Here is a 25,747-nt window from a genome sequence, read left to right on the forward strand (position 1 = left end):
ATCTCCCTTTTGTTCTGAGCAACATTTACAGTCTTCGCGTAGTTTACACGGAAGTGATGGTTTTGCATATACATTAATTTTTTTATGAACTGCTAATTTTATTGACAATAAGGATAGATTGAAAGACCCAAAGCTTTTGTGTTGTTTTGTTAAAGCAAATAAGTAAAGCACAAATGTAAATTACATCTCCAGGTTCGCATTAGAGGTTTGCAAATAATAGTGAGCTAATGGTTATTGCTAAGGAAAATAGCACTGGGATCAATATTCTATACAGTAGAACGCAATACCTCTCTCTCTTTTAATCACCTCATTGCAGAAATGGCATTGAAATTTGAAATCTCATTTTCTCCATTTGTACAAATTGAACATAAATCATTGTGAGTGAGGGGAGGTTTCGGGCAACTTCACTCTTTGTGGGATTGCATTACTAATTAGTGCTGGAGGGATGCGGGATGCAGACAGGGCTCCTCCGGACGCTGCGACTGCACACAGATGACTCTGTAAATAACAAACCAGAGGGAAATAACGGGTGGTTTTCAGAATTTTCTGCATCAGCATCTTCTGAGCACAGAAAGCACTCGCTATATGTTTCTTACTGCTATTAAGAATGGATAAATAATTAAGGAGCGAATGGTGACATCACTGCTGTCGGTGCCAAAGGTGCCCTCGCTGCACGAGGCTGCTCCTCGGCTGCCCAGGGCTCTCTGGGATGGGGCGAGAGAGCAGCGACGGAACGGGATCGCGGTGTCCTCTCTCTGGTGGCTCTGATCAGAGTAAAGAGTATTTGTGTGGGAAGCGCTGGCAGAACAGTCCTTGCTGCTGCTAACTTGGAGCCCTGCTCCTGCAGGGTGCAGCGGACAGAGTGAGCGGGGCAGCGGGCACTCGGAGGTGGTGGCTGCGGGTGAGCGGCGCAGGCTGGGGAAGGTCTGGGCTGGAGGTTCAGATGAGCAGGTGGATCTGTGTGCAGAGAGCATAGTGCTGCGTTAGGGAGGGAGGAGTCTGAGGGGCTGGGAAGGGTTTGCAGGGAGTGGGTGGGTTCCAGGCATCCCCCCACGGGTAAAGACTGTTCTAAATTGTTCGCTATCAGGCCCGAGTTATCACTGCTCCTGTATTTTTCCATCATTTTCCTGCCTTCTTAACCACTACAATAGGAGATAAATAGGTAACTTTATGGGAGAAACTGTTATTAAGGCTCATTATCTAAATTTGTACTTGCCAATTCTGTAGCTGAAAGTCACGAAAATAAATAAAATACCCTTGAAAGTGAAGAACAGACAGTGAGCTCCTGGCGGAGAAAAACTCAGACAATTTTAGAAAGTAGGGAGCAGAAATCTCAGGCTCGAGGTTCAGGTCTGCTCTATTCAAGAACATGAAAGAGAGATCAAAATCATTACAAATGTTGATTTCAGATGTAGTCAAAGTGCTATTTAAAGCATGTATGTGGCATAGGGAAGGGAAAGGACAGTTGGACCTTGCAGAATACACGGTGACGTTTGTTCTGCTGTTCTGCTCGTGTATCACATAGCAGGAGGTACTTGAAGGTAATAGAAGGAGTGAAATGTCAGTAATATATATAGCCAGCACGTCCAGCCATGTGGTTAATTAATGCCATTTGCCTCCATTGTGCCTGCTGCATAGAGTAAATATAAACAGATACACATTTAATACATACATTCTGCTTAACGTCCTAGAATGGTTTGAGTTGGAAGGGACCTTCCTAGGCCATCGAGTCCGACTGCTCTGCAGTGAGCAGGGTCATCGCTGGGGTAGGTGTGAAAAGAAATCCAGGGTAGGAAGAACCCTGCCATGTTCTGCATCACAACGGCTGGCCTTGGAGCTCACACAGCTGGCTGTCAGAGCTGGAGCGGTGGGAAAATGAGCTATTTAACAAGTAATTATGCAGAGCCATTTATTTATTTATTACACAATTTACTGAGAGATTTGTAATTGTGCACGTAGCACAGCTTCTGCTAGAACTACAGAAAAATTGGAAGTTACATAATTTGCTGACATATTAGCAGCCACATGTTTCAGAACAGAATCTCACTAATTTCCCAAGGATCAATTGTTGTGGGCAAAAGGCTCATTACGCTGATCTCTAGAGGCTGGAAGATCTGCTCTGTTTGAGACCACTGTGGAGAAAATCACACGAAGGAGATTTGCCTGAAATTCTTCCTTCCCAGATTCCCAGCTCTGCAGGCAGCGGCGTGGGAAGGCCTGGGGGCCGGGCTGCGGGCATGGTGCTGAGCAGCTCATCGCCGCCTGTCTTTGGAATCTACCATCTCAAGGTCTGCAACGTAAGCGTTTATAAATTAAATAAATTAGTAGATAAGCACTTGCACAAACGGTTGATAAATAACTGCGGGCTGCGTACACATGCATTGCACTCACGTGAGTGCCCGGTGCCAGAGACACACCAGCATCTCCTGGTGCTGCGGAGAGCCTGAGCCAGCGCTGAGTTATCTGCTCCTCGTTCTGGTGGGGTATTGCTGGAGCATAAAGATAATAATTAAAGTGTCACTTTTTTAGTTGCATTTCTTATGGAGATCTGCTCTGTGTTTTATAAGTTGTATTTAGCTCCAGTGGTGCCAGCAGACAGAATTAATTGTGTGAGAAGACGTAGGGGCAGCTCCTGCTCCCAGCACAGCCCCGCGCAGGCAGGCTCTGGTCCCGCTGGCTCGTGCCTTCCTGTGCAAGCCTTTGGGACAGGCAAAGTCACATGGATAAAGAGCACCAGCTCTTGTGTTGGACCTGGCACACTGGGGGATGTTGCTGTGAATGTGGTGCATCACAACATGAAGGGATGAGAAACCTGCAGGCTCCCACTGCTGCAGCGCTCGCTGGTGGCCGCAAGCTCAGCTGTGCTGCAGTGTCCTGGTGTCCAGTGTCTGGCAGTGCCACAGCTGTTACTTAAAGGCTCATCCCTCTGCCACTGGGGCGGAGGGGCAGGGCAGAGTGGGACCTCTCCCTGAGGTGCCTGGGAGCTGCGTGGCCTGAATGAAAAGCTTCTCTCTGCAATGGGCAGAGCAAAGGTTGCTGCAGGCAAAGGAGCGCTTCCGCAGAATCGGTCCCCAGCAGTTCTTAGCACTGACAGGAGGGTGTGCGTGGGCAGAGCAGGCTCGCGGTAGCACAGGCCTGCGTGTAACACTTGTTGTACTTGTCCTTTAGGAAGAGATGCTCCCCTAAGGCTGTGCCTTTGGTGGCACTCCAGTGTAGGACACGGATACATCCTTCAGTTACATCGATTCCCTGGTCTGGTGCAGCTGAGGAATGTGGTGTGGTGAAATGAGGGAGGGTGAGGTGTTTTGTAGCATGGAGGCAAAAAGGGAACACTTTGCTTTGCTCCTGGGTGCTTGATGTGATGAACCCACCCACAGAGACGTGCTCGGTCAGCTGTAATCCAGATCGGCGCACTTGCCCCCCAAAGAACTTCACTTATGTGATGAGAGAGGCATTTGCAAACTTACAGAGCCCTGAAGGAGAGAATTATTGTATGAGTAATAATAAGCACTTAAATAGCTCTTGACAACTTGATTGATACAAACATTAACAGATTAACTCCTACAGGACCCAGTGATGGATATGTGTTTCCCTGTCTCGCATTTGGAGAAACTGAGGTGTAGAGGTAGATTAATTTACTTGCTGACCCACAGTGTGTTGCTGGCAAAGGCAGAATTAGAAATACAGACTTCTTAACGACCAATTAGTGAAATAATAAAGCAAAAGAACAATGTCCAACAGCAACCTCTAGGAGCGCTATGAGAGGACATTGTACAGCCTCAAGATCTCATTTTTAAGCAGTAATTTTACTTGAGTTCATCATTGTGTATGAAAATTAGGATTATTTTTATCATGTACTTCGTCTTACGCTTATCCAGCCCTCTACTTCATTGGCCATTGAAGGTATGCAGATCTCTCTTTATAGATATTTATCTGCATTTAGATGCATGCGCATACAGTTTTAGCTGTACAGCCACAAAATACAGCCATCTATGTGCTAACTGGGAGATATGACTCTCTTTACTTATTAGGACTGTACTTTTTGGTACGTACATTAAATATGTGCCTATTTTACTACCTGAAGAACACAACGTGAGTGAAATCCAGCTATTTGCCTATTACTCTTTTGACTGAAAAATCGTGTATGTTTATAGCTCAGATAGCTGCTCGGTTCACGCTAGGATGCAGCGGACTAAAGGTGTTATTGATGAGTGGGAGATGACTGCAGTACTTACGAGTAGCGAAGCCCTGCATGACTTATGTGGCTCATCGCAGACTAATGCCGATAAATTCTGTGCGCCACGCCACATCGCAGTGTATTTGTGCATGCTACATATTTTACAGGCAAACTATTTCAGATAGATGTTAGAGATTTTTTAAGAAATTATTCGTGCCATTTTTCACAGGCTTCTTCATGCGAAGGCAGACTGCCAGTTACCAGGAATCTGACTCAATACAAGCAGAGAAAAATTGCACAAATATGATTTTAGAAACCTTTATTTACACAAAGTAGTCTTTCTGTGTATAATAATGGGAAGATTTTAAGATCATATATCTTGAAAACTTTGTAGACAGAGAGTGCTTTACTAACTGGAAAGCTGTGTGGGCTCAAAATGCCTCTGCTCGTTCGAGTGGTCGCAGTCATACTTGGTCACCAGCATCTCACCAGCAGCAACCGCGTGCTGTCTGTGCTAGACCTCAGCATTGGACCTCGTGGTCAGAAATTCCTGCATTAGAAGAAAAACTCCTCTGTGTGTTTAGTTAAAAAGTTATTCCTTCTTCAGGCACAAATGGCAGAGCTTCACAGAGCCTGGGACATTCAAAGTAAGGCGTAAGGAGAAGGGTGAGAGTACAGAGCACGATTTCTCCCGGTGTAACCATGTGCACACCAACCCCCAAGAAAATCCTGAATTTCTGGGATCCTGAACTCACTTTTAGACTGCTTGATTCTTAAATGGCTGAGCTGTACATGGCTGGCGTGCTGATGTACGAGAGGGATGCTGGTGCCGCTTGCCTCTGCCTCCTTCCAGCGCGCAGTGCGGCTCCGGCTGCCCCGCTCCTGGGCCGCGCTGGTGGGGTCGGAGCAGGGCGCTGCGCGGCGGCAAGCGGGAGCGCACCATGGTTCACTGTGGATTTGTCAAAGAATTTCAGTAACCTGAAATGGGCATTTTCTAACAGCTTTTATTTGAACGTATGTGGCACACATGAAACAGGTGTTGGTGTGACGTGGCATTAAGGCTCTGTCCCCAGTCATGAGAGAATTGAAAAAACGCATCATTGTCCTGATGTACAGGTTATCCCGGTCACCCTCAGCTTATTTGGATTTAGAAAAATGGAGAAAAATATATTGGATCACGTATCAAAAGCTGTGTTCATGAAAGGTATTTTCATACAAGTACAGAGATGGCAGGTAAGCAGGAGAACAAGAAAGCAGTTGGACTTCATTGTGCCTGTGGGACTCTGGGCCCACCAACAGCTATCACCTGCAGCTGCAGGCAGTGGGGAGCATGGGCACGGCTGTGGGCCTCTCACAGCAACCAGGGGTATGCTGAAATCAGGTTGTGAAGGGGCTGTGTGTGCCATACTGGGGCTGTGTGTGCCATACTGGGGCTGCGTGTGCTGCAGCATGGCTGTGCAGCACCAGCCTTGGTGTGTTTCACCCTCTTTGGGTTAAATGAACGGATTGTATAGCTCTAGTTAATAGAGAAACATAATTTGGAACAACAGGCAGTGATGTGAGACAAGAAATGTAACGAAGGCCTGAAAGTTTTTCCCTGTGCTTTGGCGGAGCGGGGCTCTGGGCGCAGTGCAGCCCTGGGGCTGCTGGGACCGCCGGGGGTCCTGGCTGGGTACAGCCCTCATCAGCCTCGTCGCCGCAGCACGCCATGCCAGGCCCAGCTGTGACACTAGCAGGCGGGCATTTGAAGCATAGTAGTAATTCTGCAGATCAAAGCAGCTCTTCTTCAGACAATTACAGTAAAATTGAAGCTCTCCTCCAAGAGAAACGCGTGCCCTTGTTGTGGTTTTCCTTTTTTGCACTCCTTTTCTTTCTTTCTTCCTTTCTTCCTTTCTTTATTCCCCCTCACCCCCCTTTTCCTTTTCCTTTTCCTTTTCCTTTTCCTTTTCCTTTTCCTTTTCCTTTTCCTTTTCCTTTTCCTTTTCCTTTTCCTTTTCCTTTTCCTTTTNTTTTCCTTTTCCTTTTCCTTTTCCTTTTCCTTTTCCTTTTCCTTTTCCTTTTCCTTTTCCTTTTCCTTTTCCTTTTCCTTTTCCTTTTCCTTCTTTTTCTTTTTCTTTTTCTTTTTCTTTTTCTTTTTCTTTTTCTTTTTCTTTTTCTTTTTCTTTTTCTTTTTCTTTTTCTTTTTCTTATCCTTTATGAGGAAATTGCTTTTTCAGGGCTATAGAAAGAGCCGATTGGAAGCTGAAATCCTCCCTCTCTGCCCAGGGGTGGGATTCCCAGGGTTAGGCATGTAACATCTGAAGGGTGATTTTTTTTTAAATTGATATCCAAGAATAAAAGAGAGAATAGTAGGAGAAGCTGATCAGGAATGAATAAAGTCTCCTTTTAAGCTGAAATAACCTTCCCCCCCCCTCCCCAATTTTCCCTCCAGAAAAGCCGGACTGTAATTGCTTGCAATCACTCGGCACAAATTGTCTGCGCGTATTTGCTTTTTAATTTTGTATAATCTGGTCCATTTCGCTCTCCCTGCCTTTGAGCTTAACCTCTCTCTTTCTCTCCCTCCTTTTCTCTCTCTTGCATGCCTTCCCTTTCTCTCTCGCTTTAATTCTTCAGCACTGCTAAAAAAATTATTACTAATTCACAATGATATTTGATGGCTTTCACTAAGGAAAGGCACTTAGGAAAAAATAAGGGACTGAGTGGACGTGTGCTACATCTGGTGAGATTTCCTTGTTGTTTTGAAGTGTGTGTGTGTTTATATATTTGTGCCATTGCCGCTTCCTTGTGGCAGGGACAGCTGCTGGCACTGGGACCGCAGGGGCAGGAGCACCTCCGTGTCTCTGCAGGTGAACGTGGCATTTGCTTTTATTGCTGTGAATTATTTACATTGAGTTGGGTCTTGAATGCTGCCATTTTATGTGAATTTTCTCGACATTTCGTGCTTAAATATGGCTGATGCGTGGGCTCTTCCGTGGTCTCTGTATTGGATCTGCCAGAAAATAAGTTAAAAAAGCCCAAACCCACCACGAGCACTTCAGGTATTGGGTTCTGAATGGTGAACGTGGACTTAAATGGTTCTGATAAGTGCAAAGGATTCCTTTGGCACTTAGCAAATACTGTGTCTGGGATCTAGCAGTTAGAATTTAAGGTATTTATTCAGTTTTGCATTCAGCTCTTCAGGCAGATGCCTGTGAAAGCCCCTCCAACTCCTTAGCCCAGTACTGGAGCAGAGGCACAGCTGGTATGCTGGAAAAACCTGTGTTAGAAAACGGTAGCAGAGGTGCTGGGAGACACAGAGTACCGTCCGTCAGAGTGGTTCCCTCTGTTAGTACCACTCATGGGGATGAGCCCGTGGTGCTCCACGGCCTGTCAGGGTTTGGGGACAGGGCCGTCCCGCAGCCCTGGCTGCAGTCCTCAGGCAGCTCCACTCTGCAGCTCCTCACACTGCAGCCCGGCCTGGTCCGCCGGGCCTGGCCTGGCCCAGGATGCTTTGGTGTGACCTGATGTGCTGGGCCCAACCTGATCTGCTCTGTCCCCTGGGCCCGGCCAGGCCCAGCTGTGAGGGCACGCGGTGCCGGTGGCTGCGGGGGACGGTGCTCCCAGTGTGGCGGTGTTGCTGGGACTCCTGCTGTGGGTGTGACCGTGGATGTACTGTATCTTTGCACAACTTCTGGCTGTTCTGCTTGCTGTGCTCGGAAGCAAGTTCACCCCACTCGGACTGTGGTAGCCATTCGCATGTTAGCTTTTTTTTTTCTGCTGTTACTACAGATGGGCTAAACTGTTTTTACTGGTCTAAAGGAAACATTAAGGGATGGGTTTATTTTTAACGGGCTTCGGGTGAGCAGCCCTAATACCAGCAGAGGGCTGGGGGGCCTTGCAGGACCTTCTGAGCCCACCAGAGCCCCTCCTGGCACCGATCCGCCGCTGGGAGCCCCTCTGTGGCGGGGTGCTGCAGGAAGCTGGGGCTGAGTTCTCCTGGGATTCCTCCCACTGGTAAATAACTAACTTGTGTGCTCCTCACACCTTTAAAGGTGGGGAGGAAGAAAAAGAAAAAGCCTATGGCTGCATGGAGAGCACTGAGAGGTGCCTGGTCTGCATTCTTCCAGCTGCAGAGGGACCAGGGAGGCAAGCGCTGGCCTTCACTTAAATAAATTAACAAAAAAGGCAGCTTCACCCTAAAAACAAATAGTTGCTGATTCCCAGCAAAGAAACCTTTAGCAAAAAAAAAAAAGCAGTGCAGTTTAACAAGGAAAATTACATGTATATTTTTCTTGATGTATTTGTTTGTAAGAGATTTATAATGCTTGTGTTATTCAGCTTTTCATTTGAAATTCTAATGAGCCTTTTGAATGGACTGGTGCAGGCTAGGAAGTAAAAAGCATAAAATAGTTCCATTGACTTATGATTTTCTGCTGACTTTTTCATTGTCATCCCATATCTTCATTCTCTGTCACCAGGCCATTCCGGGAATGTCCTCAGTTGCCTGTTTGGTAGCACATTGCAGAATAGGAAATCATATGAATTGCAGATGGCCTGGTGATTAATTCTGATGTGGTCTGTCATCCCTGGGTAATAACAAAGACAGCTTTAAACACACGTTTTAGTGGATTTGAGATATCACACAAGTTTTCTTTCTTCCTAGGCCATGAAGAAGAGTATTTTTCCCGTGACTTGTGGTGTCTTTCCTAATGGCAAAGCCTTGTTCTGTTGGGCTTGAAATTTAGCCCAAACTGGCTTTAAAAGATAAGAATGGCTTCTTGAAGCAGCGCTTTGTATTTCTTTTACGTCAGTAGTGAATGCAAGAACTTCTGTTGAAAAACATGAAGAAGTTTGTGGCAGCTGAATGTTATTAGAGACTGGCCTTATGCTGTGAGATAAGATTCTGTGTCGTAGCAGGACGAACAGCATCGCCTGGCTGCTCCGTGGGACAGCCCCTCGTTTCAGCTGGCAGTTAACAGTGAAGGCGTTACGATGAGTTTAAGCTGGCTCTCATCCGACCGCCATCTGAGATATTTGATAGCTGTGAGTGTTTGGACCTTTTTGTTCCCCTGAGCTGTCTCTTCACAAAAGACATTTCAGGGTCTTTCAACCAGTTAGGAAAGTTCATTATATTTTTAATATAATGTAAAAAAATTAAAATAATGATTTGATATACAGGCATTGATGAAAGATGTATTTTTAAAGTAGTAAATTAAAATCTCATTAATATTTCAGTGAGAATATTTTGTGCTTATCTGTTTCATCTCTATTTTTGACCTATGGCTCAGAGTTCACAGCATGAAGGAGATGGTGAAATCTGTTCACCATAAAATGTTAATTATAAGTAAATTACAGCACAAACGTTCAATCAGCCACATTAATTCTACATAAAGTGAATTATTGTAGCAGAAAATTTTAAAATGTGACTGAATTTTATAATCTGCATCCTCCATTTTCTACCTTTGCTCTTATTGCTGTGCCGTTCCTCTCTAGCATGGCTGAGCTCTTTGTGCATTGATGGTAAGTGCTTTCTACTTAGATTATGATAAAAATGGAAGAGCACAATTTGATCCATTTGTTTGCAGCCTACAAAATGTCTCTTAAATACGTAAAATTTTCTTTGCCTGGTGAGTAAACGTAAGGTGTTCTGAGTGCTTCGGAACGGGAGCGCTGTGAGGCTGTTGGGCGTCAGCGCCCTGGGGCGGGCGGCGGTGGCAGGCGTGCTGCGGCTCAGCGGCCCCGTGCACGGGAGCACCGCGCCTGGTGCTGGCTTCACACCGCGTGCCCTGCTTTTCCAAGCCCCTGCATTCTGTTGTAGTCCAGATTTCTTTGGACGAGCAGCAGGCACGTCTGAATCTCGGCGCGCTTTGAAAATGTAGACGTGAGTCTTGCTGGCCTTCTGATCCCCGAGAGGAAGGGCCTCGTTGTGATACCAAAGTGGCAGGTAGTGCAGCTTCCTCCGTAAATCCGAATGCTGTGTCTCATTTAAAGGATTTTTTGGTGAGACACAGATTGCAAGAAATGCTTAATGTCTTACCTACGGATCATGGTGGTGATGATCCTGAGGTCATCAGGACTCCCTGACTCACCAGTGATGCCGGGGAACAATCCTGCTTCCATTGTTTTTTTGTGGCTTTTCGGGTACAAGGTCCACGTTGTGCTAAATACAGGCTCTACATTTTACTTATAATGTGAGGTTTCTGGGAGAGCAAGAGAGCGCGAATGTTTACTGTGCAGATGCTGCAGGTTTAAAGAGTCTAGATACTGCTCGAATCCTACTCAGTTACTAAAGTGTTTCTTGAGTCAGATAAATTACATATCATTGCAAATTACCATCTTGACTCTAAAATGCCGTAAAGTGTTGCCTGTTAGATTGGGTTTGAATTTGACTTTTTTCTTAAACCCTTGTATAATGACAGCCAGGCTATTTTTTCATATTGAAATGGTGACGTAGGAGATTTCTACTGTTCTTGTTTCTTTGGAGAAAAGCTCTTGAGCTCAGTTCCAAGGAACAATTCTGAAGTGCCTTGTACGGCACAGCTCAAAAATATCTATCTGCAGGAAAGAGTTTCTCTTCTCCCACAAGCTTCCTTGTTGCTTACAGGAGGGGCCTGCTGCCCTGCGGAATGCCTGCAGACAGGGGCTTCCTGGTTGTTGGGTAACAAAGCTGCACCCACCAGCTCAAATGATGCACAAAGCTGCATCATTTTGGGTGTCAAATGGTCTCGTCTGAAAAAGCAGCTCACTGCTGTGAAGAACCTCTATTTTGATAACTTGGTGCAATTTTTGTGTGATGTAATTCAAATGTAAATTTTCCACCTCAGTGAAATAACCCCCACCTGCCCAGGCTGGCCCCTGGCTCCTGTCCCTGCCTGCTGGGTACCTTTGGGCCTTCCGAATCTGGCTGCACTCGTGTTATCAGAACTCTGAGGTTGCTGTTGATAGGAAAGCTGCATTGGTGCGTTCTTGTAAACAGATGCATGGCTGTTGTTACATGGGCCACCTCGTGTGCATAGGAGAACTGGGAGCTTGTCCTCTGGTGAGCTGTTCCATTGGAATCCATCCGACTGCCTCCAAAAGCTATGGTAGTGTCTGACAAAGATGTTTACATGGTCACAAGGAATGGTCAGAAATGGGATTCCTGAGACCTGTACGAAAGGAGGACCAGCTCCTGTAAAGTAAGCATGGGTATGCTTGAAGGAGGGGAGCAGAAGGAATTTCCAGTTGCTGACAGTAGGGCCAGCTGGTCTGCAGGGGTGTGCAGGAGCTGGAGGATCCCCCAGCACGGTGGGATGGCCCTAAGGAATAAAAAGTGAGAGAGGAGGGAGCCGGAGATGGGGAGGAGCAGGAGGGCTGCAGTGGGAGCTCCTGGTTTGTGCTGCATGCGGGGCCGGGCTGTGCCGGAGTGCTCCCCAGCACACGGCCTGGGCTCGGGGAGAGTTCTGCGGGAGCCACTGGGCTTTGAACTGCTCAGTGCTGCACGTGGCACTGAGAGCCATCTCTGAGCACTTACCGTGAAATGAAGGGCTCTGTTTTGTGGCTACGTTTGGTGGAAAGCTAAATGAAATCCAGAAATCTAAACAAAATAATTAGTGAAAAGAGGATTATCGACTGAAAAAACTGATTATCTGTGTACAAAGTACATATAATTATCATCTGTGTCTGTGCATGTATAAACACTGTAACTCACAGGTCTGATATGCAGCTGGCCTGCTGTGGGGCTGAGGAACGGGGCTGGTCCCTGTGCATGCTACGCTCCTGCAGGTTTGCATCCATTGCCTTCACAATGTGAAGCTGTTCTCCCCACCGCGCTGCACCCACGCTGCCTCTCCTGCCTGGTTCTGGTGGGGTGCATGGGGAGGATGGTGGACCTTCAGGGTGGCTGTGCCCGGGCAGGTCAGTGTGTGTCTGTGGGCTCTGCTGACTGGCTGTGCTGTATAAATAGCAGCTGCTGCTCAGACGTATCTGTAATCAATGTGGGGCACGGACTTGTTGTACAAAGAGGCGTATGGCTCACAGCATCGGGCTCTGATAGGTGTGTGCAAGTTCAGCGGTGCTCATGGGACAGAAAATAGAACCATTTGAACAGGGTGGGGTTAAAGACAGGGTGGGAAGAATAAGCTATCACAGAGACCTGAAAGATCACAAGTGCCTTGAACTTAAGCTAGCAGACCTTTTGTGAGCCATCTGAGATGTGTCCGATGTTCAGTCATCTCCAGGCACTGTATTATGAGGAAACCAGCCTCGATGCAACAGCTTCCAACTGTAGTCACTTCTCACTTTTTTTTTTGGTAGGGCAGAGCATGAGAATATGACTGAAATTTAATATTTTTCATTTGAAATCAAGGATTTTGTTGGCTTTCAATCAGCTGCCTTCGTCAGCTAGCAAACATCGGTTTGTCTCTCTGTCCCGTGGCCGTGTCCCACGCAGCTGGCTGCTGCTGGGATGAGCGCTCATCGCACGCAGAGCTGGGCTCCGCTGCAGCCAAAACACGCCTCAGCGTGAGGGGATCGTGAAGGCAGCTTCACCGGGCTGCTGCAGGAGTGCGATGTGACTGGTGAAGCCCCTCGAAATGGGGAAGAACGGAGGAGAAAAAGTGCGAGGCATGGCAGATGCTGAGAGCCCTTGTTTTCCAGTAAGCAGCGTGATTGGCAGCAGAAATAAACACTAGCGGGAAGCTTGTGTATCAGTCTAATTGTATAATTGCAGGTTGCTTTCTGCCTGGTTTGATGTGCAGATTGTAGTAATGTGTAGTGTCTCTGGTAATTTGCTATTAAATCCAACACTAGGAAGTAGTTGAGTTGCTTCCTGTACAGATACCTGATGTTTGCATTTGTTCTGCTGCCGTGTGCTGACGGCACAACCTGCGCTTGTCTCCTGGTGCTCTTTGTGCTATTTTTGCACAAATGGTGGTCAAAGATTTTTCAGCAAATCACGGAAGGTGAGTTAGATATAAAGGTCAAAATGTGATAATGCATTGCACAGTGTTGTAAAAGTCACTGCCAAGAGCTGAGAGCAGTGTTTAACTCTTCCCTCTGAACTTGTACAAAACATTATTTTGTATGTATTGTAATCAGCATACTAACGGCACAGTCTGCCTGGACTTCTGCGCTGGCTCTGCTCAGAGCTCCCGGCGGGAGGAGCGCCGTTCTGTGACACTCCTGCAGAAGTGCTCTGTGCTGAGGGAAAAATGTCAGATATTGTCCTTCTGGATGGATGTGGAACAAATAGCAAAGGGAGGGTGCTCCCTGGAAATGGGCAATAGGAGAAGGCTCATGCCGTGTAGGGTCAGATGCCCGCCTTGCGCGTTGCCTTAGCAGCATAGCAGCGTCCAATGTTCTCGCTGCCCTGCATCAGTGTACTTACAGTGCACAACTTGGGGTATTCTGTTAAAACATTTTTGGTGAAGGTTTCAGCAATATTTTGTGTGCTCTGTTCCGCACGACCTGCTGAGCTCCAGAGGGAGAAGGACCACAGCCCCACGCAAGAGGGCAGAGCACGTGCCCCTGTCCCTGCAGCGACGTGAGCACACCTGGCCCAGCACGTGTCTGAGTCCATCTGCGGCAGCTTCCTGGTAGGAGCGAGTCACACTGCTTAATGAACTCAGGTCATTACTGAACTGGGAGCACTCAGGTACCATTTTGGTGGACACTTTTGATTTAAACGGAATAGAAGAGGATGTATTTTGCACTTAGCTGAATGGATGAAATACAAGACTTGTGTAGCAGAAATGCTAAGTCATGTCCTGCTCCAGTGATGGAGCAGGGCCAGCCCAGGGGAGCTCAGCTGCAAGCAGTGCACCTGAGTGACTGGAAGGGGTGGAGCCAGGATGCAGCCCTTCCCAGCTGCATTTAAGGGTTGGCAGTGGAGGTGAGGGCATCTCCTGCTGGAGATCCCTGCCTACCTGAGGCCTTCCAAAGGCAAGCTGCTTCTTTCCTTCATTTCTGTATCCATGGCTGCTGCATTTGGGCTTGTCCTCATTTGCCACAGCCAAAGACTTTGCCACCCTGCTATTATTGCTGTACTTTCCATCACGTTATAGTGTTACAACTCGGCACGTTTATATTACAGAAGTGCATGGCATAATGTTACAGATAATGGCAGTCCTTTAAGATCTGATGAAGTATTAGGAGCTGACGTGGGTATTTTTGAGTCATTTTGTAGAAATTAGTGATGAATTATAATCTTGTTCCAGCGCTGAATGGATGAGTTAAAATTCCAGGTTCTTTCTTCCAAATTGTTTCAGTTTTTAGATGGATTTTGCTACGATGTTACCAAGTGACTGTTTTTTTTTCTAGGTGCCACACTTTGGTGTGGGGACTGTAGCCTAGCTGGTGTTCCCTGTGTTAACTGTGCTGCCTCAGTGGGTTAAAAGGGAAAAGAAACGATGTTCTGCCCTCTCTGCTAGGGAACGTAAGGATGTGGAAAGCCTTTTTCGCCTTTACCTCACAAACTACAAGGAAAATAATGGCTGGACTATTTTTTTTTTTTTTTTTTTTACTCTAGTGCATGAAACACTGTTGATGTGCTGACAGTATGTTACAGCTTTTGTTTGCTTGTGTTGGAAATTCACAGTAGACCAACAGGTAGATGGAAATGCATTGGATTTGGTATTTGCCCACGTATTGATAGTTGCTAACTGTTGACCACGACTCCCGGGGAGGTGCAGGGCTGAGGCTGAGGGCTGGGGATGTCCTGCCCCTGGCACAGCACCGTCCTGGCGCTCCCCGCCGTCAGAAGCGGAGCATCAGTCGCAGCCACCTGCGCGATGCCAGGGCTTTCTTCCAGCCCAGCAGTGTCTTGACATAACCTCGGCACAGTTCTGTCCTGCCTTGCTCAGTCGCTGATTGCGTCCCCAAAACTTAACCTTTGAACTCCCAGAGGTTATGCTCCTGCCAAAGATCACTGAGCTTTTAAAGATCAAGAGGAAGCCGGTGAGGAGGGATGGCTTGCATTCAGACCTATCATCAGCTTTAGACGCTCATTAGTCCTAACTGAATGCTTGGAAATAATGTGCAGAATTTCAGTTGTAGTCAACAGCAGCGAGGGACACTTATTGCATTTGGATTACCTTGAAATGTCTCCTCCTTGCTGAGGCCAGGAAATGGTGTTATCCAGAGGGAGCAGCCCTCTGTCTGATGTTCCCATGAGGACAGCCGTGTCCTCACTTCTGCAAACACAAACCATTCCTGGCAAGTGGAAGTTTAATTAAGAGCCTCGCTGAGACCGGCCAGGCTGGGCAGCAGTAGCCGTGAGGGGCCCTAGCACACGCATTAGGAAACATGCTGGGGAAAGGTTTGATTTCAGGTAAATGTCATCAGACTGCTGTCTCACTTTGTACATCCTTGCGCGCGTGTGTTTTTAATACAGTTGCACTTTGTCTACCTGGAATATGCAAATACTATTCAAATTAGATCTCAGTGCTCAGACTGTCAGCACATACCCCACAGCTCCCCTCCAGCAAGTGACTAATGGGAACATGTGTTCCTGCTATTTTTATGAGGCCGGGAGCTGGGGGTTCGGCAGGCTCCGTGCCTGCTGGGGTGGGAGCCTGGTGCTGCCCTGCCACGTGCCAGCTGCACGCATCGTGTCGTGTGGGGCTCGGAGCGTGAACTATGTGGCCGTGTGGGCCGTTTTTGTCCTGTTTTTCCAGTCCATTTTTATTCACAATTATACACATTGCTATATTTGTTAATGTTCCTATGGCAACAGCTTTAACTGCTTACATAGAAATGTAATGTCAGGAAACTATTTAATGCTTCTGTGGATGACTTAATGCGATTTAGCCCTCTGGTGCAAGGAGAAATCAGCATCGTGCGAGCACTGGACGTTGGCTCCTGGCGTGCACTCTGGATGGAGCCAATCTGGATTTGCACATCTTGGGTTTCCCATCACTTGTGAGTGTTAGCTCTCCTTCATACTGCATCCTTGTTGGAGCAGGACATGGTTTTCTGTTGATACTGAAAGTCGTTTAGCAATAAAAATTAAAATAATAGCAGGTGATTAGCACACATCTGCCATTCCCAGAGGACTATAAACCAAATGCCAAAGGCTTGGATATTGCTGACCCGAGGCAGCTGAAGCTCCTTCTTGCTCTCTAGGCCTCCACCGTTCAGGTGTAAGAGGTACTTGAAGTAGGGACAATCCCATGTCTTGCAGAAGCTGTTGTTCCTTGAGAAGCAGCGGTCAGTGCAGGCATCGCAGCCCTCTCCCCCATCGCGGGGCTGTGGGTGTGAGTGTGGGGCTGCAGGAGCAGCTGCGAGGCGAGGAGGCTTGGTCTTACAGAGAGGTAATGCCGTGAGATAATTGGAGGTGGTATCCTAATGCATCGCCAGAATGGAGAGATGCCTTTTTCTCCTGCTTTACAGTATGAATAATCTTCTTTTTATACTTTGTAATTTTTCCTGGCTTTTAAAAAGCATTTAAAAAAATCCAGGAATTTTATAATATGTAATCTAATAGAGAGAGTGCGAACCTTTCATTTCACAGCCTGAACTGCTCCTGCTTGCACTAACAGAGCACGTGACAAGATCGTGCTTAGCACACTGCCCACTAGTAAGGAACATGGCACAGAGCTCTCCTGTCCCTCTTTGCTGTCAGCACATGAACCTTGGGATGCTGGGTTGTCTCAGAATCTCTTAGCAGATGCAGTGCACATCTTTCAGGAGAACTGAGCCAGGCTTCCCTCCTGTTCTGGCTGTACAAGTCCTGTCTTTTCCAGTCCTCAAGCCTGGATGGCGCAGAAGAATTTCTGTATTCCATTGGATATTATGTATCCAGATAGATACCCCGTGTTATTCTTAAGAATGATATTTTGTGTATACAAAGTCAACTTACCTGCAGTGTGGGACTCTTGCCTTGGTGATTCCACCCCTGTCTTTTATTACACTCTAATTGGCAGGTGTATTAACCAAGAAGATCTCTGTAGAAGAGAGGAAACAAACCTTGTGCATGAGGTTGGAAGGCAGAGAGATGAGTTTGCCCGGGTTGTGGCATGGGTTGGTGTGAGGGCAGGAGGAGGGCTCGCTCCGTAGGCCGTGCTGGGGCCCTGCCCTGGCCTTTGCTGTCTGCGTGAATGGCTCGAATGAATCAGGCTCTCGCTGATAACAAGAGAGTGGCTTGTGCTCTTGGAAAGCAGGCATCCCAGGGCTGCTCTGGGTCTGTGCTGCCGTTGTGAAAACAGGGCAGTGTTCTAAGAAGCTCTGCTTTGGATATTCTGTTTCCAAACACAACAGTTCCCAGTTCCCCACCTCCCTAAGACGTACACCTCAATGCTGCAGCAGACAGGGCCTTTCACACCTTTCCACTCTCTAAGGCCTGGGCTGGGCAGCTCCTGCCAGCCGGGAGCTCTGCAGAGCGCTGCCGTCTGCTTTTAGTGAAATTGTCAGCATTCCCCTACTCTGAGTAAGTAGAGGAGTGTGATTTAAGCAGCCAGAGTAGGAAGCTCGCTCTCTTAATTAGCACTAATGCAGTGAAGGTTGCATTCTGGCCCTGGTGGAGGGGATGGTAGTTAATGTGACGGGGGAGCAAGGCGAGCAGTGAGAGCCTGGCCAGCCCGTGGGCTGCGCTCCTGTCTCAGTAGGTTTGGGTTCTTTTCGTGTCCTGGTGAGTGCCCATGGGCACACTGTGGCCACAGAGCAGCGAGAGGCAGCAGGCGGGTGCTGTGGTCATGCCTCCAACTCTGAGCCTCTGTGGGTGCATGGTGTACCTTGGACCCACTGCGCTGCCTACTGTCACCAGAGATGGTATTTGTTCCTCAGATATGTTTCTGGCACGTTTTGTGTCCCTACGCTTAAAACCTCCCACTTCTGTGATGTGCTGAACATTCATCCGCAGGAATGCACAAGTTTGCACTCGCTGTGTGCAGAGTGCAGCCACGTCCCCCAGCCGTGTCCCAGCCATGCTCTGGCTGCTTGCTGCCTGCTGCTGCTTTACACAGAGCCCGTGGGGCTCTAACCTTGGGCTCAGGAGAAACCGAGATTTGCCCAGTTCGATGATCCTGGTGCTGCTGGAACGTAGGACTGGAAGGAGGTGTGCTAGAAGGGACCTGTACCGTTGTGATGTCAGGAGAACTGTCACTCTGCCTCGTAGCGGAGCCAGCCAAACCCCCCAGATGAGATTTCCTGAGGTCCTTGGAAGCTGGATGGCAATAAATGTAAGCGCTGCAGGATTTACTCCTGAAATGTTCTGATGAAAGTGGTTTAGCAGACAAATCTACTTCCTCAATTAAATGACCTTGAAATCACCTTTTGAGAGACCGGCAATGTTTAAAGAGTGGAAAGAAAACCAGTAAGTGGGATGGATGGGGCTGTTGTGTATCTGGGGCTGCGTTCTTGGAAAGCAACGTTGTGAGCTCCTGTAGGGAAGTGTCATCCCAGACGGTGTGCTTGTCTGTGTTTAATGACTGCAGGGAACTCTGTGCGGATCACCAAAAAAGCAAACCCGGGTCCTGAGGCGGTTTTCAGAATTGTGCCCATGGCGCTGGGAGCGCGCCCGTCAGCTTCCCCCGCCCTGCTCTCGTCCCGCACTGTTCACCCTGAACCCATGAAGCAAAGGTTTGCGTTTCCAGGGAGTAACTGGAATGAGCACTTGCCTTGGTTCGAAGCACTGTTCTCTCTGAAGTGAGCAGCAAATTCCTCTTCCCAACAAGGAAAGCGCAGGCACTTGTCTGTATGTGTCTTTTCCTGTTTGGTTGTTGTTGTTATTGTTGGTTGGTTTTTGGTTTCTTGGGTTTTGGTTTTAATTTTTTTTTTTTTGTTTTTCTCTCTGCCCTGCCATTAGGGCACCCTTCTAGCGGGCAGGGAACTCGTCTGCATCCCCTACTCGCTGACTGGGGAGGCCGGAGCCTGCCTGCCCGGTGGGGAGATGTGAGCAGGTATCTCCATTGCAGCCTGGTGCTGCGTGCGCAGGGCTGCCATGATGTGGGGGCAGAGAGCGGCGGGCTCGTGTCAGCTCAGAGTGAAGGTGAAGCCAGGTCAGAAGGGTGAGAAAGCAGTACGTCATCCAGGGAGAAAGCAAAGGTGTTTGGGTCAAGGCCAGAGCAACAAATGGTAAATTGTCATATTGCAACTGGGGGATTTATGGCAAAAAAAAAATAATATTATAATATAATTTATTTAAGCACTTGTGCTTAGACTTTTTCCTATTGATTCTTATTAGCGTAGAATCTTTAATACTTTTCTGAGGAGCACCACAGTGAAAATGAGAACCTCTGCGAGGAGGTGCTAGCAGGCTCTCAGAAATGCCAACTTAGAAAGACGGAGGAATCCTCTTACATTTTGTTAATTGCATGTACACATGAAAGCTGTCAGTTCTGTACATCTGTAAATATTTGTTGTGGTTTGAGATCCCTTTTTAAACAAAGTATGTCAAAATAGCAGTTCCCTGTCCGTAATTCCCCCTGCAGACAGGGGTGCTTTCCTGCAGGGTTCCGTGCTCCTCTCTCATTCTGGCTGCAGGAGCTCTGCTCCGTTCACCCTCTGCTGATATAGCAGACTTCTTTTTTTTTTTTTTTTTTAAAGTGTTTGCATTATTGCTTCAGTAGCGGAAATAATGATTCTGTATGATAGGTGTTCGCTTGTTTTTTTTTTGTTTTTTTTTTTTTTGAGCTTTGCTATGACAAGTTTATGTCAGAATGATGCTTTTAAGCAGAATGGTGATGCAGAAAGGCAGTATTGTTGAGCAAGACGTGACCCTTGCTGTGGCTGGAGTCACCTTCTGCTGTGCAGAACAGACAGGGGTGGGGACTCGGGTGCGCTGTGACCTGGGGAGAGCAGCGGGCGCCGCTCTGCTGGCAGTGCTGCTGTGTGGTGCTGCGGGGTGCAGCGGGCGCAGGGCGGGAGCCTGGCTGCTTTCAGGCTGCTCCGCGCGGTGCCTGGCCTGGCTGGAAGCTGGCGCATCCTTCTGCTCGACCGCTTTCCTCTGCTTGGTGCTGAGTGGTAAGTATTAAAGCAGAAATGCAATGAATTGCTCCACGGTTGCATCTTCCCAATATAACTTGTAAACAGATTAATTCCAGAGTATAAATAGACTTTAATGGGAAGAGTATCTGCTGACCTACGACCATAGGTTATGTTTGTAAAAAGCAGAACCCAAAATTTAAAATAGACTTTCCCACAGCTTAGCGAATTCCTTCCTGAGAAGCTGCTTGCAGCGGGGATGCCAGGAGCTTCTCCTGGCTTCGCGCAGTGCTTGGAAGTGGCAGCTCCGCGCGGGAACCGCGTGTGCTGGGAAACCAGGGCTTTGTGGGGAGTGACAGGACGGCTGGTGGTGGCTGGGATTTCCAGTTCGGGCTGAGTCTGCACAGTAGATGTGTGTGCTGTGTGTGAACTTCAGCCGAAAAGGCTTTTGGTGTGTGTGCAAGTTTAATCCAGAGTTCAAACACCATTCCTTGCAGAAAACTCGAGATGCTGGTCATTACCATTAGCTAACTTAAACCACTATGTTAATGTTTCACGCTGAATTACCATGTAGGTAATGCTTCAGACAGACGGTGCAATCATCTGATTTTGAGTAAATTATTACAGATTTAATCTTCAGTCGGGTTTTTGTGTGTGAGTCAGTGACATGTTGAGATTGAAAAGGTGGCAGGCAGGAAAATTCTCTCGCTCCTTAATCGGTCTGTATGTCTTTCTCTGCCAATTACTGGTATTTCATTCTCCGCCATCAAAAATTACATGAGTAAGAGCGTCTAACAATCTAAGGCAGAAAATAAATGTTCCCAAAATCTTGCTTAATTTCCATGTGCAGAAGTTGAGTTCTGTGTGATGTGGCGAGGTGACGTGGCACCGTGCAGCCCGTGCCCGCTGCTCCGCTGGGTCCCTCCGTGGGTGCAGCTGCGCTGCAGGCTCCCACCACACAGTTCTGTTGGTGCTCTGAAGCATGGCATGCTCGTGAGAGCTATGTTACAAGGAGAGGAAAACAGATGGGGAAAAGTGGCACCGTGTTTCTTGGACGAGAAGGGCGTGCTGACCTTTGGTCTGGCCCATAGGAGCCACTCTTCTGTTGCTTTTTCCCCACCCAGCTGTTGGTGGGGAAAAAGAAGTAGCATGTGACACGGAGCCTTTTTTGTAATCTGTGCTGAGGCTTCTGCAGAGATTCCCTGGAGTTACTGATCACGCTGAGTTCGTGGTGGCAGTGCTGCAGTGCAGGAGCAGGGCGCTGCAAGCACGGCCTGTCCCCAGCATGCTGCCCGGGAGCTGCCGCCACGGCGCTGGTACACGTCGGTGCTCCTATGTGTAACTAAGGAAATGCCGGGATGGTTTCGGTGCCAAGGCAATGTGAGTTAGCGTCTGCCCGAGCTGAGAGCTGGAGCTGTGCCCGGCTGCCCCGTCCTGCCTCCACAGCCCTGGGAAGGCAGCAGCCGGCCTCTGGGGGTCGGCACCAGCAGAACACAGCCACTTTACTTTGAAATAAAGGTTCTGTAAATTAAAATCCTTCCTATTTTTATTCCTTCCATTTTCAATCTAAAAGCAGCTAAAGGGATTCTTCAGATCTAAATATAACAATAATAAAATAATAAACCCCGGCTAGAAATGTACGGTACCTACAGCCAAGCTTTTTTTTCCTGACATTCAGCTAGGCTTCTATTCTTACAGAAATACATAAGATTATATAAATATATAGGAACCTAACCCTAAATTTAGTCAGCGCAGGGATATTCAGCACCAGAATTAACCAGGTGAGAGTGGCTGCAACAAATCTGCTCATCTCAGATTAGCACAAGGCTGGCACTATTGCACGAGAAATAAATTCTTCCTTTGTATGAAAGCAAGTAAACATGTTTAATATTGGTTGTAGTACTGTCTACTAATGAAAGAAGGTAAAGGGAAAAATCATTTTGAAATTTAGAACTGAAATACTTTCTCTGGAAAGCATCGAATTTTGTTCCTATACAGAGACCTTTTTTGCGCCTATTTTTCCAAAGATGAAACCTTAGCAAGTTTTGCCCGAATGGAGGAATTGCCTTTTCAGAAGGCAGCTGCTTTTGCCAGAGCTTTGGGGCCGTGTCCCTGCCCCTGCTCGGCAGGCACTGCGGGGCCGTGCCGCTCCGGTGCGTGCAGCGGGGTCCCAGCTGGCGGGCGCTGCGCCTGGCGCTCGGCTCGCTTCCTTTCCTGGGAGGAGCTGCTGGGTCCTGCTGCAGGATCGCTTCCTGCTCGCATCTGTTTCAGCTGGTTATCTGCAACAATAGTCGTGCTCCTTCTCCGCCCGCTCCAGGCTGACACAGTTTAATGTAGCAGCGCCTGCAGGGACTTGAAAAGAGCAGCCCCCTATTTTTTTTCTATATATTTTTTTCGTTTGGCCTAAGCCGAATTCCTTCACCCGGGCAGAAATGCGCTACGCTTACCGGCTTTTACTTTTTGAGAGCATTTTCCACCCGTCGGTTGCTTTCCTGCGGAGAGAGTCTCCCACTCCATTCAGAGCAGGGTGCATTTTGCGCATCTGCCTTTTGTTTTCCCGAGCCTCTGGGACTCTTAGGAGGGGGAGGAATTGATAAAAGCAAAGCATTTTGCCATAAAAAGAAACTAAGAGGGCAATGGGAGGCCATTTGTGTAATTCCCCAGGCTGTGTCTCTTTGAAAGTGGAGGTCTGGCAGAGTCTGCATAACCCGCTGACTTTGGCTCTTCCTTTTATATTTTGCCATGTGCAATTCGTTCTTGTATATGAATTAAACATTAAAGACAACTTAACCTGTGTTTTTCTTTTTTTGCAACGTTCTTTGGTAGCGAAATGGTGAAGTGGCACTTCTGATCAAAACACTGCGTGTGCGTGAGCGCTTTGGAAAAAAATGACAGTTTACATACCTGTGAGATCAGAGTTGCCGTTTCACCACGGCTCTGCAGCAGGTAAAGGCCTTGCAGGCCTGGAATAATTGTTAGCATTGAGGCAGGGCTCTGCGCATGGGGCTAATGCCGTGCCGTGACTCTGGGCCTTTGGTGTTCCAGGGGTAGTGCTGGGCCTGGAGGGGCCTGAGCCGACAGAGAGGGGCCTGGAGGGGCTGTGGGGCCTCGGGGGCTGCCGGCCTTGCTGCACTGCTGTGGGCCGGAGCTGGGCTCCCGCCGGGCCGTGTCGTGGTGGGGGATGTAGCGCGGTGCCGGGCCCTGCAGCCGCACCTGGGGATGGAGCTGGATCCCGGGCACCGCGGCACTGAGAGATATCAACAAAGCGGAGGGGATTAGGGAAGAGCAACAAAAAGGATTAAGGGGCTGAGGGGATTGATTTATGAGGAGAGATTAAAAGAGCTAAATATGTGTAGCTTGGCAAGGAGATGAGTACCAGAAGGCATGATAACGGCCTACAAATGTTTGAAGATGTAAACATAAAGGGGTTGATCCCTCAGACCTCACTTTGGTGATGTCCCTGTAAAACCAATAGGTGCCAGGTCTGATATTTGCAGGACTGAACCCCAGTGGCAAATTAAAATTAGTTACATTAATGTATGTTTATTTAATACTATTTAAATGGGTGTGTGTTTATACATGGGGAAGCAGATGACATAATTTGAATATCAGAAGTAAATTGCTAACGCTGGTATGCAGAAATGTTACACTTCTCCCAGAATGGAAGGTACCAAATCGCTCGGCCTGCAGGCTGAGGAACAGGGCTGTGCATCAGCAGAGGCATAGCATGGCCTTCCTCCATCAGGTTTTAGTTTTGTTAGGTGGAATGATTCTGCCAATCAGAGTCAAGGATCCCTGGGAGCTGGGAGCAGAAAATTGCTGGCAGAAGTCTCCCTGTGTGGTTTTTCTTTCCCTTTTCTTGTTTAGCTGTGTGTAAGTGGCCATAGGTGGCTGTAATGCTGCCCATACGAGGCTGGGGTTTCTGCCAGGATTCACTGGTTGTGGCAGCAGCAGGGTTGGCTTCACTTAATGTGCTTCTGAACTTTGGCTTGGGTTCCAGTCACAGATTCAGCAGGTGAATGTGTGGCTGCAGCACCTTCAGATCGGGTGATGGAGTCATGTTTCTCTACCTCAGCTTCCTGCTTGGAGACACTTTATTTTTTAAGGTTATATTTACTTGGTATTATTCCCAGCCGTCCCCCTGAAATGAATATTCCGAAGTGGGGCAGTGTCTAAGCTGCTGCTCAGCCTTCCCTGAGCCAGAAGAAAGCATTACGTTCCCGTCTGTGTGCTCAGCAAGTCCAGCGATTGCCCTTCTTTTCAAAAAGACTCCAACTAAACGTAAATCTGTCTCCATCTGTGACAGCTCACAGTCATCTGTTTACCAAAATAAACTTTAAGCATATATTGAAAAATAATTCCTATTGAAATATGCATCCCTATGGCATTCAAGCTTGGTATTTAATGCCTTTTTTATGGTTAATAATGCATCAAAAGCATTTCTAGTCTTGAGCTGTCATTACATCACATACATGATGTGCCGGATGCATTTAATTGACTGAAAAACTTTGAGTTAGTTTTTATTTAAAAAAAATACTAATACGTGATTACCAAGTCCTACTTCTCCTGATCTCTGTCTTTTAGCAAATTGTCTGCTGGTATAGAGCAGCCCATTGAAAATGCTTACAGAGAGCGTAGCTCTCAGGAAAAGAAGAGAGGTCATACATAAACAATAAAAGCTGTTTGTTGGGAGAGTTTTCCCGAAGCAGAGTTTGCTTTTTTTTTATTTTTTTTTTAACGTAAAAGGAAGTTAATTCAGGAGATTGTTATTAGACCTGGCACATGCTTAAGTTAGAAAAGTGCTGGCCTGGGATGTAGTAGATGGCTCTGCCCGGTGGGAATTGTTCTCTCCTGCAGACAAAAGGAGAGTTACTGTGCTGAGCTGTGGCGGGGGAGGGGGAGCAAAACAAAACCCAAAAAAGCACATTCGATAAGCACTGCTGAAGTCAAAAACTTCCTGTCTGAATTTGTTGTTATGCACTAATAGAGCAATAACAACGCAGCGTGCAGGTCTCTAGCTGAGCTGTTCTCGGGGGTGGCCGGCCCCAGCTGGCCCCGCGCTGCCGTGGGATGCGGACGCAGAGCTCTGCACTGCACTGCTTGTGTCCTGCCAGGAGCAGCTGCTGTGAATCGTGCCCTGAAGAGAAAGCCTCAGAACGCTATGGATAGGAGAGGCAGAGCCTGTATCTCCATGTTTGCAGGTTTCCAAGACTTTTGGATTGTGTGCTCAACCTGCCTGTGCCTAGAGCCCAGCAGTTTCTTTGGCCAGGCTATGAATAATTGAGTACCTCCCAACAAGCACTGTTGAAGAAGGACAGCTGTTCCCCTCACACAAGTTTAGTGCCTTATTTCAGTTCAGGTTTCTGCGTTGTTGCCTTTGTTTTGCTGTTTCAAAGCATGAAAGTTGCTGCTTCCCTTCCTCCTTACACGATTTGTTTAGCTCTGGTACTCTCACCCCTGCAGCTTTCACGGGCTGTCCGATGTCTGCACGCAGCACTGTCCCTCTCAGCCAGCTGTCCAACTTGTAGTGTGCGGGCATTCTGCTCTGCAGCTTTCCAGCTACGTTCAGTGTCTCTTTGCTTCGTGTCTTCCCTGCAATGTTTTGTTCTTAATTGCAGTGTTTTTCCTGTTTCCTACTCGGCCTTTGAGTAGCATCAGGTGTTTGGTTTTGTTGTTCTGTTGGTGTTTGTT

At 47.7% G+C, this 25,747-nt stretch overlaps 1 protein-coding gene and 1 long non-coding RNA gene across 2 annotated transcripts in view; one reads left to right on the forward strand and one right to left on the reverse strand.

Annotated features, from left to right (window-relative positions):
* The window catches only part of ZFHX3 (zinc finger homeobox 3), a 510,940-nt gene that overhangs the window by 232,119 nt on the left and 253,074 nt on the right, over nt 1–25,747 (forward strand).
* On the reverse strand, nt 14,687–18,574 carry LOC110404161. Its single transcript, XR_002442081.1, has 3 exons — nt 18,115–18,574; nt 16,995–17,079; nt 14,687–16,117 (listed from the first exon to the last, which is right to left on the reverse strand). It is a non-coding gene; the product is annotated as an uncharacterized LOC110404161 (long non-coding RNA).

Source organism: Numida meleagris, chromosome 10, assembly GCF_002078875.1.
Source record: "Numida meleagris isolate 19003 breed g44 Domestic line chromosome 10, NumMel1.0, whole genome shotgun sequence".
Taxonomy (NCBI): Eukaryota; Metazoa; Chordata; class Aves; order Galliformes; family Numididae; genus Numida; species Numida meleagris.